This window comes from Saccopteryx leptura, chromosome X, assembly GCF_036850995.1.
Source record: "Saccopteryx leptura isolate mSacLep1 chromosome X, mSacLep1_pri_phased_curated, whole genome shotgun sequence".
NCBI classification, from domain to species: Eukaryota; Metazoa; Chordata; class Mammalia; order Chiroptera; family Emballonuridae; genus Saccopteryx; species Saccopteryx leptura.
Genome location: NC_089516.1, coordinates 95,627,952 through 95,643,318, shown reverse-complemented (window position 1 = coordinate 95,643,318; position 15,367 = coordinate 95,627,952).

Below are 15,367 nucleotides of genomic sequence, written 5' to 3'. Positions count from 1 at the left end.
TCCTACGAATAAAGATCCACAGAAACACTTATTTCTGATCTAATACTTATTTATCATTTTTGGAAGATTTGGAGCAACCCTTCTTGAGAAAGGGAGAGAATAGAACTTAGTAGAAAAATTGGTGTATTAGGCAAGCTGTAGGGAGTAGATAACAGCAGAAGTTAGTTCTTTTTTATCACTTTAAAATTGACTAAGAGGTTGGGTTTTAGAAAATTAAGGAGATAATATATGTTTAAATCATCATACTAACTCTTCATCTTTGAAAGATATTGTTTGTCAGATTTGTTTATCTATTGCAAAATTGCTATTGTAAGAAATTGTTTTCCTTTTTCTTGTTTGAGGAATTCTTAGTAATTACTATACTAATTGCTATGAGGTTGGCTTCATTGGGATTATCAATCTATCTATCTATACATATCTTCAAATGGTAAAATAAAATACCAGAGTAGTTGAGTATATGTTAGGCCAACAGTCATAGCCAACATGTTGACTTGAATCAAGATAGAATTTATCTTGAGCCTACTGCCTTTCCTTTAGACTATATTTCTAAGTAATTGGAACCAGATGAAGGAAACATTTTTTTTCTATTTTCTGTACTATCAAATTACTATCCCCATTATTAGGGAATGATTAACAGTTTACTTCAGTTTCTCCATTTAATTAAATAAGAAATAACAGGCACACTATGACCCAAATTATAGTAGGGAAACTAAGCAGCTGTCTCTCTTTTGTATACTGAAATGGAACCTTGCTATACGCTCCCTCCAAACATTTCTGGAAAGAAAAAAAAGAACACTCTTAAATTACCAGATAATAGTAGACTTCATCTAATAAATGCATGGTTAATCCAGATGAAGAAAAAAAATACTCTTGAAACACATTTTTTTAAATTTCTTTTAAAAATTCTTCATATTTCTCAAAATTTTTGTAATTTATAACCTAGAAATTTATGAGAATGTCTTGGAATGGGTTTGTTTAATGCTCATAGAGTTAGCCCATTTCTTGGCATTAAGAGAAATAAACATCTTAGTTTCTTCCTGCTGTTTGAGTAATTGGAGGTCGGAATCCAGCAGGGTCAGTTAGCATTGAATGAGGCAATTATGATGCATGACTTATCTCAAAGTACTTATTTTCCCTGAAATGTCAAAATTTCTCAAGAGCATGCAACTTTTCCAACTTTAAAATGAAACCTTCTTATCATCACAAGTTTTCTTTTCCCTCAAGAGAAAAATGCATGTTCAAATACTAATGATTTGTTTATTAGCTTGCAGCAGGGTGATAAAGTGGGGGAAGATATAATATCATTCATTCCAAATCTTGAGTTTAATTTTACAAGGTTACTCCTGTTTAGCTCTGGATAATTATTGTTATATATATTTTTTCAAAAGAAAGCATCAGTTTTGAAATGCTTATTTGTATTAGAAAAATATATAATTTTGAGTGATAACTCGTGTTACTTTCCCCAGTTGTCCTTTTTGATATTATTTATCCTGTTATTTGAAGGGCTGGGATAACACTCTAAGGACTTATGAAATTATCCTGTTGAACTTCATACAACTATTATTTATTTACTAGAATGAGTTTCTCAAACTCAAACTCACAAGAATCATTCTTTACTGTTCACATTTAAATTGATAACATTTAATATACTAACTGGGATGTTAGGGCTGGGCTTGACATCTTCATCTAGTAGAAAATGAGAATTATGAACCAGAGCCTAACCTTATCCCTATGGTGTTGAGTTTCTGAAGTGGTGAAAAGTCTGGCTATAATGGTCTTACCTGTCAGGCATTATAGAGACCCATACTCTGAGGTATAGTGCCAGCATGATAAATAATATTCTCTTTAGCATCTAAATTGATATCACTAATGCTATTATTTGAAGGTATTTATGTACTTCATATATATGTGAATAGATAGATAGGTACTTTTTATGATTGGAAAGCTCACTAATCATGCTGGGATTTTAACAGATGCAACCAATTAGATTTTAAAAATTTTCTTGCCATAGATTTTTTTTTTGTATTTTAAAATCTGATTATAATTCATAATACTAAATTTAACATTTAAAACTGTAAAATTCAGGTTTTTTTAGTTTTCATGTAAAGATTATAAAGTCTATAATCACTGGGTCTACAATCATTGAGTCTATAATCTTTATATAACATCAGGGTGGTTAACTCTTTCCCAGACCAGAATGAAATTTCTGGCTGACCAACACCAGTGATATCACCTTCTTTGAACTATTGGCTATTTAGGATTGTTAATTTTCTTTTGCTGTTAATTTCTAATTTGATTGCATTGTGGTTGGAGAACATTCTTTATATGTTTTTAATTGTCTTATCAAGACTTGTTTTATAGATAAATTCATGGTTTATCTTGGAGAATGTTTCATGCGCACTGGAGAAAATCTGTATTCTACTGTTATTGAGGGAATATTATAAAAATGTCTTGCTACATTTAATTGATTTGTAGTGATGTTCAAGATTTCTATTTTATTTTTAATTTTCTAGCCATTATTTAAATAAGATAATGAATCTTTTAACAACTGTTATTTTTTTTATTTAGACAATTAAATTTAACAGGGTGACATTGGTCAACCAGAGTACATAGATTTAGGTAAATATCTCCACATCATCTGGACAGTCGATTATGCTGTATACCCATCACCCAAAGTCAAATCATCCTCTGTCACCCTATATTTGTTCTTCTTTATGACTTCCCCCTCCCTCACCCCTACTCTCCTCCCTTCCCCTCCCCCTGGTAACCATTGCACTCTTATCTATGCCCATGAGACTCAATTTTGTGTTCCACCTATGTATGGAATCATACAGTTCTTAGCTTTCTCTGATTTACTTATTTTACTCAGTATAATGTTATCAAGGTCCATTCATGTCATAAATGATACAATGTCATCATTTCTTGTGGTTGAATAGTATTCCATTGTATATATATTTACCACATCTTCTTTATCCAATCCTCTTTTGAAGGGCATTTCGGTTTTTCCATGTCTTGGACACTGTGAACAATGCTGTGATAAACATGGGGTTGCATGTATCTTTACGTACCCAGGTTTTTGAGTTTGGGGGGTATATACCTAATAGAGGGATTGCTGGGTCATATGGTAGTTCTATTCTCAATTTTTTGAGGAACCATCATACTTTCTTCCATAATGGTTGTAGTAATTTACATTTCCACCAATAGGGGATGAAAGTTCCTTTTTCTCTTCAACACTTGTTATTACCTGTCTTATTGATAATAGCTAATCTAATAGGTCTGAGTTATCGCATTGTAGTTTTGATTTGCATTTCTCTGACAGCTAGTGAAGATGAGCATATTTTCATAATTCTATTGGCCATTTGTATTTCTTCTTGGGAGAAGAGTCTGGTCATGTCCTCTTCCCATTTTTTATTGGATTGTTTTCTTGTTTGTTGCTGAGTTTTGTGAGGTTTTTTTTTATATATATTTTGGATATTAGCCCCTTATCTGAGCTGTTGTTTGAAAATATTATCTATTTCTGCCTTTAATGTCAATTTTTTCATCATGTGTTTAGTTCAGTGATTTTTGATACACGCATTTATAATTGTTATGTCTTTCTTAAAAAGTAATGCTTTTCTAATTATAAAATGTCCTTTGTCTCTAGCAATGATTGTCTTAAAAGTCTATTCTAGCTGATATGAATATAGCTATTCAACTCTCTTTTATTTTTCTGTTTTCATGGTACATTGATTTTTTTCCCACCCTTTTTACTTTCAATTTATTTGTGTCTGATGTGAAAAGTCAATCTGATGTAGATGGCATAGAGTTTGATTGCCTTAAAATTAATGTCGCCACTTTTTGAAATTTAACTGGAGATTTAAATCCATAAATACTTATTGTTGCCTGACCAGGCAGTGGTACAGCAGATAGAGCACCAGACTGAAATGCAGAGGACACAGGTTCGAAACCACGAGGTCGCCGGCTTGAGTGCAGGCTCATCTGATTTGAGCAAGGCTCACCAGCTTTAGCTGGCTTGAGCAAAGGGTCACTCATTCTGCTGTAGCCCCCCAGTCAAAGACATATGATAAACCAATCAATGAACAACTAAGGTGCCACAATGAAGAATTGATGCTTCTCATCTCTCTCCTTTCCTGTTTGTCTGTCTCTATCTGTCCCTCTCTCTGTATTTCTCTGTCTCTGTCACACACACACAAAAACTTATTGTAATGACTAACAAAGTAAAATTTATCTTCTCAGTTTTGTTATTTGCTTTCTCTATGTCCGTGATGGCAAACCTTTTTATAAAAGCCACCCACTTTTTCAGTGCTGGTCAACCTGGTCCCTCCCGCCTACTAGTGGGCTTTTCAGCTTTCATGGTGGGCCAATCACGGCACCGTTTGGTTGCTCCACTGGTGCCCACCATAAAAAAGCATATCATAATAATTATTTGCCAAATACTTTATGTCATATTTTTGCTAAGTTTGGCAGAATAAATCTTTATAAAACAACTTATAGTTAAATCTATCTTTTTATTTATACTTTGGTTGCTCCGCTACAGCCCACCATGAAAGCTGGAATGCCCACTAGTGGGTAGGAAGGACCAGGTTGACCAGCACTGCAAAAGTGGGTGGTTTGTATAAAAAGGTTCGCCATCATGGCTCTATGTCTTATGTCTGTTTTGTTTCTCAATATCTTCATTATTGCCTTTATTTTTGTAAAATAGTTAAGTGCACCATTTAAATTTCTTTTTTTATACTGTACATATTTTGAATTATTATTTTATTGATTCCCCCATTGATTATAATTTACATCTTATTTTGTTTATTTTAAATTATTTATTGAATTTTTAGAGAGTGAAAAAGGAGAGAGAAAGAAATATCAATTTGTTTTTCCACCCATTTATTCATGCTAAATTCATCTATGTGTCCTCTTTGGAAAGTGTCTACTTAGATCTTCTACCCATTTTTTAATTGGATCATTCTTGTTGTTGAGTTATATAAAATTTTTAATAAATTTTGGATATTAATTTCCTATTGGATGTATCATTAGCAAATATGTTCTCCCATATAGTCGGTTTTATTTGTTTTGTTGATGGTTTCCTTTGCTGTTCAAAACTTTTTAGTTTGATGTAGTTTCATTTATTTAGTTTTTCTTTTGTTTTCCTTGCCCAAAGAGATTTATTAGAAAAAATATTACTAACAGTAATGTCAAAGAATTTACTGCTTATGTTTTCGAGTCTATGTGTGTGTTCTTAAAGATGAAATAAGTCTCTTGTCAGCAGCACATAGTTGAGTCTTGTTTTTTATCTATTCTGCAACTCTGCTTTTAATTAAAGAATTTAGTTCATTTACATTTAAAATAATTATTGATAATAATTACTAATGCCATCTTATTCATTTTTTACTGGTTGTTTAGTAGCTGTACATTCCTTTTTTGTCCTTTGATGTTTTTCTTTGTGGATTAAAAATTTTCTGTAGTGGCAATCTTTGATTTTCTTTATCTTTTATGAATCTATTGTAGGCTTTTACTTTGCAGTTACCATGAAGCTTACATGAAATATCTTATATAATAATCTATTTTATGCTCACAGTTTAACTTTGATCATGCATTACTCTTTTACCCTCCTGAATAATTTATGGTTTTAATGTCATAGTTTATCTCTTTTTATACCATGTATCCTTTAACAAATTGTTGTAATTATAATTACTTTTATTTTATGTCCTTTATTTTTTATTTTGTATTTTTATTTATTTATTTTATTTATTTATTTATTTTTGTATTTTTCTGAAGCTGGAAACGGGGAGAGACAGTCAGACAGACTCCCGCATGCGCTCCACCGCGATCCACCCGGCACGCCCACCAGGGGCGATGCTCTGCCCACCAGGGGGCGTTGCTCTGCCCTTCCGGGGCGTCGCTCTGCCGTGACCAGAGCCACTCTAGCGCCTGGGGCAGAGGCCAAGGAGCCATCCTCAGCACCCGGTCCATCTTTGCTCCAATGGAGCCTTGGCTGCAGGAGGGGAAGAGAGAGACAGAGAGGAAGGAGGGGGGGGTGGAGAAGCAAATGGGTCCTTCTCCTATGTGCCCTGGCTGGGAATCGAACCCGGGTCCCCCGCACGCCAGGCCGATGCTCTACTGCTGAGCCAATCGGCTAGGGCCTTATGTCCTTTAAAACTTGATACTAGAGATAAGGGCTTAGCACACGACCATATTACAGTGTTAACATATTCTGAATTTATATATTTACCTTTACCAATACATTTTATATTTTCCTATGTTTCTTCTTGCTAATTAGTGTTTTTTCATTTAGCTTCAATAACTGCTTTCAGCTTCTTCTTGAAAAGAAGGTCTAGTGGTGGTGGACAACCTCAACTTTTGATTTGTAGAAATCTTTATTTTTCATTTATTACTAAATAACAATTTTTCTAGATAAAACATTATGTTTAGAAGTTTTTGTATTCCAGCACTATGTATCATCTTACTCTCCTTTGTCAAAAAGTAAAACTTTCAGCTATAATTAACAATATTATATTATATACTTAAAATGCAAGTTTCTTGGTGATGAATCAAATGAAAGCTTTATGGCAGTTTCATTACATGTGAGGAAAGTTTTTTTTTCTTGTTCCTTTAAAGCTTCTTTTTTCTTCTTCGATTTTAGAGAGTTTAATTATGCATCTTGGTGAAGATTGTTTTATGTCAAATTTTGGGGTAACCTATGAGCTTCATAAACTTAGATGTCTAAATCTCTGCAGATTTGTTTATCTCTCAGGTGTTATTTCTTTAAATAGTGTATTTCTTCTTTCTTTCTTTCTTTCTTTCTTTCTTTCTTTCTTTCTTTCTTTCTTTCTTTCTTTCTTCTTAGAGGACTTCATGAATATATAAATTGTTTCTTGTAATTGTATTCCATATTTCACATAAGCTTTTTTCACTCTTTCTAATTATTTTATTTTGCTCTTCTGACTGTACGATTTTATGTGACCTATCTTCTACTTCACTAACTCTCGCTTCTGCTTCATCAAATATACTGTTGAAGCTATATGTTGAATTCTTTAGTAAAGTCATTTTAGTACTTTGCTATAGGATTTCTGCTTGAGGTGACTGGAGTTAAGATGAAGGCATAGAGCAGTGATGGGCAATCTTTTGAGCTTGGTGTGTCAAAATTCGCCAAAAAACAGAGCATAACTCAGGTGGTGTGTCATTTCAAGAAAAAAAAACCATAATAACCTGATATTTATAGTTTAAATAACAAAAATGTATAATTGTAATATATAACTGTATTTAATAAACCAAAAACTAATTATTTAACTTACCTGCTCAGTGACTTCTTTGTTTATCTGTCAGTCAGTTTCTTTTGTTGGTCTTGATATTATTTAACGTGTGTGGGGTGCCGTGAACTAAGATAAGTGAGGGGGAGGGAGAATTCTTCAACTAACCTGCCTATTAGTGACTTTTTTGTTGCTGAATTTCATTGGCTAAATCTTCAATTGAAGGTTGATATTTTGTACACTTCAAGCCCAAGCAAGTGCTACTAACTTCATCTGTCAATCTGTTTCTTTTGTTGGTTTTGAAATTATTTAACGCTGAGAATAAGGTCCCACAAAAGTACGTAGAGGGAAAAATTGTGAGTAAAACCATTGCTATATTTTTCAGGGTGCTAAAAGTGTCTGGTAATCGGTTCCAGGCACTCCAAATTTCCTGTTCGTTGTGGCGCTCCTCTAGATTCTCCAAGAAGCACCTTTCCAGATTCTCAAGCTTTGACCTCAAGTCGACAAATACTTGAGCCCAGATGCTGTCTTGAAATTCTGCAAGTTGCATCTTATGTAAATTAAGGTGGCTGCTGCTATTTCTAATGGCGGAAATGACACCCAAAGCACAGGCCCTTGCCTCTCCCAGCCTCCCCCTCACTTATCTCAGTAATGATGGTCAATTAGAAATCCATGACACCCCAGAACAGTAGATTGGATGATGGTTGCTGTGGTTATGTGGTTGCTGGTAATGGCAATCACAGGGCCCCCAGAGATGCATCCCTGCGGCATTCCGCTGCTCCCTGCTCTGCCAGCTGGAAGTGAGGTAAAAGATCCCCTAACGGCCTAACTGGAAGTCCCAGAACTAGATGCTCTGTGCTGGAGTTCTGTTGCTTTGGCCTATAGACCTCCAGCACAGAGTGTCTACACTACAGCAAATGTTTTATCCTCGGCTACTGCACCTGGCCGTGCAGGATACGAGGATGAAATGTCCTTCTCGGCATGTGGCCCCATACTTCTCTGGTATGCAGCCTCATGCAGCCGCGTGTCATCAAAAATGGCTACGTGTGTCATAGGTTTACCATCACAGGCATAGAGTATGGAGGAACTGGAGCAAACTGGCTTCTTGATTCGAGCAAACCAGCTGGTGGCCTGCTGTCATGGAATTCCACAAAGAACGTGGAAATCTTTTAGGACCATGTGACTGAGTTGCCTAAATTTCTGGATTAAACAGTGTAAAGCCAATAGCCATGGCCACCAGCACAGCCGCCTGGCCCATGCAGGTTCATATTAGATTTGGACAGATGGTAATGAAACAATGGAGCCAATAACTGGTGGGCCATTATCTTTAATCCTAGCTTACACCTGGTGGGCAAGTAAAAACACACACTGGGCTTCAAAACCCACTTATTCAGTGCTCACAAAGCTACTGACTTATCCAAGTTTCCTAGTCTCAAAGGTTTCTACCTCACCAGCCTTATTCATCTCTGTTACACATCTCGTTCTCTCTCCACAAACTCTGCACAAAGTGGCTTCTTCCTTAGCACTCCACCATCTTGGCTGTTTCTCCTGGCCTCCTCCACATGGCCTTTCTGCTCTCCTCTCTAATGGTAATCTCAGAGACCAAGAGAGAGCAAGGTCTCGGTCTGCCCCACTTTATAGTGTAGAAACCAAAACCTTTAATCCAATATACAAACAAGGAAGTCTTTGATACAAAGTCACTTATCTGAGGCATAATGGGATTCCTCATGAGAGTGCATACCCCACATCCAAAAGAGTAGGAAAGGCTTAGTCTCAAAACCAAGCCCCAGGCTACAAGGATCTTGTCTGCCCACAGTTTACCCCCAACACACATTAGTATAATCACACCCATCCCAAGCAAGAAGGGCAACCAATACCATCACCTAGGTGACGGGCTTCCATGTGGACAGTTCCATCTTTAACAAAGTGAGCATAATATATTTTATCTTCCAAACAAGCAGGCACAAAGCAGTTTGTCATCTGGGTTCACAGAAGCCCACTTTAAACTTGGTTCCGACGATGACATTTAAAGCGGCTACAGTCACCTGAAATCACTGGAGCCACCAGGCACAAAAGTGAGAAATGTGAAGAATATGAGCTGGGTTTATAGGATTCCCACAGCAAACTATCTAGGTGCTAGTACAGGCTAGATCTGGAGTCTAGGGTGATGTTTACTCGCACTTTACTTTCCTCTTCCTATTAGAAATGTCTCTCTCAGAGCTGGGCTGCTTGGGATTGGGGGAGGGGTAATTGGGATAGTGTAAATCTACCTTTTTCATCATTCCCAATGTTTCCTTTCTCTTTTTGAGTTTTACTCAGGTCCCTCTCTTACCTCACATCCTTGGGCCCTGGGAAGGTATTTCCATACACAAATAACAGTTCAAATTGATTATTCTGAAGGTCTAAGTGGTAGAAGTTTTCATGCCATCATTTTGATCTTCATTTTTTTTACCATATCATTTTCTTTTATTTTTTAACATTATCATTGTGTAAAAATATTTTATTTAGATATATCATTTTTATTTTTAATTACAGTTGACATACATACTTCAGAGTAGAACAAGAGGGACTCCAGAGGTTGCAGCTATTGCTTTCCCCCGGGTCGATGCTGTATGGAAAGAAGTGTTCCACTCAAGATAGTGTCTGTAATGTGGAAAAAAGACTCAGTGCAAGAATCCTGGTGACTATCCTTTTATCTCACTCTCCAGAGTCAAAAACAACTGACTCTCTTCCCAGAGCTCTTGTCCACCTTTCCCTCCTTCTGTAAAGCCTGGGGTGAGTGGTTGTGAACTAGATTTTGAGGGCTGGTCCTTTAAAATAATGCCTGTGTCTCTAGCAGACTCTTGTCTTCCCCTAACAGAAATCTAGCTGCTTTTTACAGACAGATGTTATGTGGGTGCCTTTTCTCAGCTCTAGTACTCTGGGCTGGGGTACCTGACTTAGGGTTGAAATGCCACACTTCTCAAGATGAAACCTGCTGAGAACCAGTAAAGCTAGTAATTCCATGTCCTGAGTGGGAATGGCATAGAATTAAGAAGATAGGCTTAAAGAAAAAGGAAGATGGGATCAGGAGGCCTCTGCAATGCTGATGGCAAGAACAGAGAACACTCAACACCCACTTCCTGCTTTATTTATAGGGCAAAGTGGGTAATTAGCAAATCAAAGAGATCTCTGTTCACATTTCCAAGGCAACCCAAGAATTCCACCAAGTGCAGAAAACCCCTACCATACATAATATCTTAACTTCACAAAAAAAGGATAAAAAAACCTGCCTCCAGTCTTTCCATGCAACATGGGGGATAAGATGAGTATAAACAATCCAGCACCATAACAAAATAGACTGTAGCAACTTCACAGAACAAGAGAGGTGAGGGGTTGGGCAGACTGTCAGCTTACTGCCAGTTCCCCACATCTCTGTCCCCCAAAAGTCTAAACTGCAAAGACCATGTTGGGTTTTGGTCCCCAACAGAAACCCCTGCAGCTGAGATACCCCTGTAGCACCTCAGCCACCACCCCTGGGAGTGGGATAGCCCTTTTTGCATCTTACCCTTCCTGCCAGTCTTTTTTTTTTTATAACATTTTTCACCTCTTTTTATTTTATTTTATTTTATTTTATTTATTCATTTTTAGAGAGGAGAGAGAGGGAGAGGGAGAGAGAAGAGAGAGAGACAGAGAGAGAGAAGGGGGAGGAACTGGAAGCATCAACTCCCATTTGTGCCTTGACCAGGCAAGCCCAGGATTTCGAACCGGCGACCTCAGCATTTCCAGGTTGACGCTTTATCCACTGTGCCAACACAGGTCAGGCCCTTCCTGCCAGTCTTGATGCAGCTTCTTCTATAACCCCTTGGTTTTAAGACATCTCCCGAGAGGACATACAAATGGCCAACAGATATAAGAAAAGATGCTCATATTCACTAGCTATTCGAGAAATTTAAATCGAAACTACAATGGGATACCACTTCACACCTGTTAGATAGACTATTAGTAACAAAACAGGTAATAACAAGTGTTGGAGAGGCTGTGGACAATAAGAAACCCTTATTCACCGTTAGCGGGAATGTTAACTGATACAGCCATTATCGAATAAAACATGGTGTTTCCTCTAAAAATTAAGAATAAAACAACCATATGACTCAACAATCCCTTTGCTGGGTATCTACCCAAAAGTCTTGAAAACATTGGTATGCAAAGACACATGCACCATCATACTCTTGTGGCATTATTCACAAGGGCCATGACTTGGAAACAACCAAACTGTCCTTCAATCAAGGATTGTATAAAGAAAATCTGGTAGATATATGCCATGAAATACCACTCAGCCATAAGAAATGATGACATATTGGCATTTTCAACAACATGAATGGAACTTGAGAGCATTATACTGAGTGAAATAAGTAAATCAGAAAAAGCTAAGAACTGTATAATTTCACACATAGGTGGGATATAAAAATAAAACTCATGGATATAGATAAAAGCATAGTGGTTACCAGGGGGACAGAAATGTAGAGGATAAGGTAGGGTGGGGGGAAGAATGTAAAGAGAGACAAATATAAGGTGATGGAAAATGACTTGATTTTGGGTGATGGGTATACAACATACTCAACAGTTCAAATATTATAGAAATATTTACCTGAAACCTATGTGCTCTTATTGATCAATGTTACCCTGTTAAATTTAATTTTCTAAATAAAACTAAAAAGTAAAAAAAAAATCACTTATCTTCAGTTAGTCTTTAATTGGTTATTCAGGCTGATTTATAATTTAATCATAATGCGGTTTGGTCCTGGAAGGAGGTGAGTGCAATTTCCACCTACTCTGCCACCACCTTGGATTCTCTAAAAGTTTCTGTCTCTTTATTAATAGTCTCTGAGGACACATTGCTCTCCTCATTACTTTTATCTCTTCAGACATGGTTTATTCTGCTTTTTTTGACCATGCTTAAAATAACTGATTAAAGTCTTTGTTTAGAAAGTCTGATGTTTATGCATCCTCAGAGGAAATTTGTATTAATTGCTATTTTTTCTGTATGAATTATACTTTTTTATTCTTTGTATGCATGTCTAGTATTATTTTTATTAAAAACCAGGCATTTTAAATTATATAACCTGCAACTCTGAAAATTACATTCTCTTTTCACCCCAGAAATTGTTTTTGTTGATTTTGTTGCTGTTTGTTAGTCTGTTTGGTGATTTTCCTGAACTAATTATTTAAAGTCTATTTTTTTCACATATGGTCACTAAAGTTTCTTCTCAATTAGTTTTAGTTTAACAATCATCTAATGATTAATAGAGATTTTCTTTTTTTAAAAAAAGACTTTATTTATTCATATTTGAGAGGAGAGAAGGGGGAGAGAGAGAGAGAGAGAGAGAGAGAGAGAGAGAGAGAGAGAGAGAGAGAGAAGCAAGGAGGAGCAGGAAGCATCAACTCCCATATGTGCCTTGACCGGGCAAGCCCAGGGTTTTAAACCAACGACCTCAGCATTCCAGGTCGACACTTTATCCACTGCGCCACCACAGGTCAGGCTAGAGATTTTCTTAAACATTTGTAGTTAATATGTTTCCCTATCTTTGCTAAAAGATCTGTATTTAGGTTGAGGCACACATTGAACACTTTACCAGGCACTTTATCACTCTGTCTTAGCCTTCAATTTCTGCTAGTTCAGAGCCTCAAGGTTAGCCACTAATGACACTTAGTGCCACCTCAAGTCTTTCCCTTGGCAAATAAATGATCATTTAGATTTCTCAGAGTACATCTGAAATTTTCCAAACTCCCTATGCATTTTTCATTTATAAGCTTTCATTTTAAGGCGTTTGGATAACCACTAGTTTGCTTCAACTTTTAACCAGCATCTCAGTTACTCATAATGTTCAACAATTTTCTCTGTGTTTAGTATTGCTTCAAAGAAAAGCTTATTCACATTGATCAAGCTCTTACTAGGCTAAATAACGATAACTTTGTTAGTAAAGCCTTCCGTAGTTATTCAACTATTTCATATAATGACAGTTCTCTGGGAATGGGGCTTTATAGGAGTTCCAGCTCATTTTGCCTCATTCATTGGCTGTCAGGCTGCTGAAGTTCACTGTTAATATAGGTTCTTGGTATTCAAGGTTACATTGTATCTGACAATGGAATAATGGGATTGGGGCAAATTAATTTATAATAAAATCCCTTGTTTTACCAAGATTCAGCTGTTTTTCTTTAATATATACTTATCAGGTTGTTGTTTTCCTTTCTGTAATTATCAGAGTAGTGAATAAATTTATTCTGGAAATTTTGGCCAGTGTTCTTATTGTTTTAATCGAGGAATGGATTTTCAGAGGCCCTTATTCTGCTTTTATAGCTGATGTTATCGCATACATAAAATTTGTACTTTTTTATTTTTTTTTAATTTTAAACAAAAATGTTGTTTTCACAATTGCAATGACAAAAGAAGATAATTCTTTAAGTGCTTTTTACTAATAAGCTTACTAAAAATAAATTATTTCTTAGAGAATGCAACTTTCTTAGAAGAATAACAAACATACTGAATAGTGAAAATGTTTTGGTCAAAAGGAGAGATGTCCATATTTTTTATAGATATCAGGGGAGCTTTATTCATTTATTTGTTTTTGAGTTTCTATATTAATAGTATGTAAAGTTAAACCCAACATAATTAGGTTTTTTATTAATAAAAATTGTTTTGTTATGACTTGATTACTCTTTGCCTGCATGAAGTTACATTATACAAAAGATCCTTATTTATTAAGTTTAATAATAAAGAAAGGATATCACACCTAAAACAATTTCATATAACATAATTTGTCATTTATTGTTTCATCAACATTTAAGTAACTCACATCACGTTAAGAAAAGAGAAAATGATGACTCAAACATGATAGGACCAAAGCATTATTTCTCTTATAAGTAGAACTAAAAGGAATTGAAATGCAACATACAATATTAAGAGTGTAAATTATGATATCTTAGATGTTTTGAAATCAATGAATATCAAAATAGTGCTAGTTTTCTGGAACTAGTGACATTTACAATTTCAAGTTTAAAGACACTTATAAGAGCAATTATCTACTATGTGCCAACAATGCAGATTCTGTGTTTGGATGACTCATCTCCTGTTCTAATTGTTCCAGTTAATTTTCTACTTACCATCCTGTTTTCTCTGTTTATTATTCCCCATGTGACTTTTTTTTTTCTCAACACATATGCCCTAAGCCCTAAGGCCCAGTTAACATAACTTAACCTTGAGTTTATCTACATATAAGATTTAATGTAATGATCTTATTTAGAATACAGAGCTGGCAAATTCAGGTATTTCCTGTTTGTCCTTCTAGTACTGACCTTAAGAGTTTATATAAAGCTTCCTTTGCTTAATAGGAATACTGTCTATGATAAGAATGTGGCAAGAGGGATTAAAAAGACATAGGTAGGCAAAAATATTTAATAACTTTCAATCAGTTAGGTCTGCAGCTATCTATAAGAAAGGGCTGAGGAAATTGGCTTTATTTTATATATTTTTCAGAAATAGCTGAACTTCCTGCAATTTCTGTTCAAGTAATAGATGACTGAAAATAGTACAAAAATTTGGCTAGTGAAGACTTCCATAGTTGTTGGAACCACCAAGGCAAAGAGAAATTAAACAATTTTTAGCAGAAAATTTTCCATGGAAATTTTAAAAATAATTTTGATAGAAATATAACTTTGTTTATTTTTTATGCAAGAAAAAACATTAAATATACAGTGAATGGTTATACAGCAAGATTTCTTTCATTTGAACCAGCATGAAACCATAAACTAATTATATGTTAATTTTTTATTTAGAAAATTAAACAGAGTGACATTGATCAATAAGAGCACATAGGTTCCAGGTAAACATCTCTATAGAGTTTGAGCTCTTGATTGCATTGTGTACCCATCACCCAAAGTCAACTCATTTTCTGTCACTATATATTTGCCCCTCTTTACTGCACTCCCACCCAACCCCTTCCCACCCCAACCACCCACCCCCAGTAACCACTTTACTTTTATCTATGTCCATGAGTCTCAGTATTTTTTCCCACCTATGTGTGAAATCATATAGCTCTTAGATTTTTTCTGATTTACTTATTCCACTTAGTATAATGTCCTCAAGG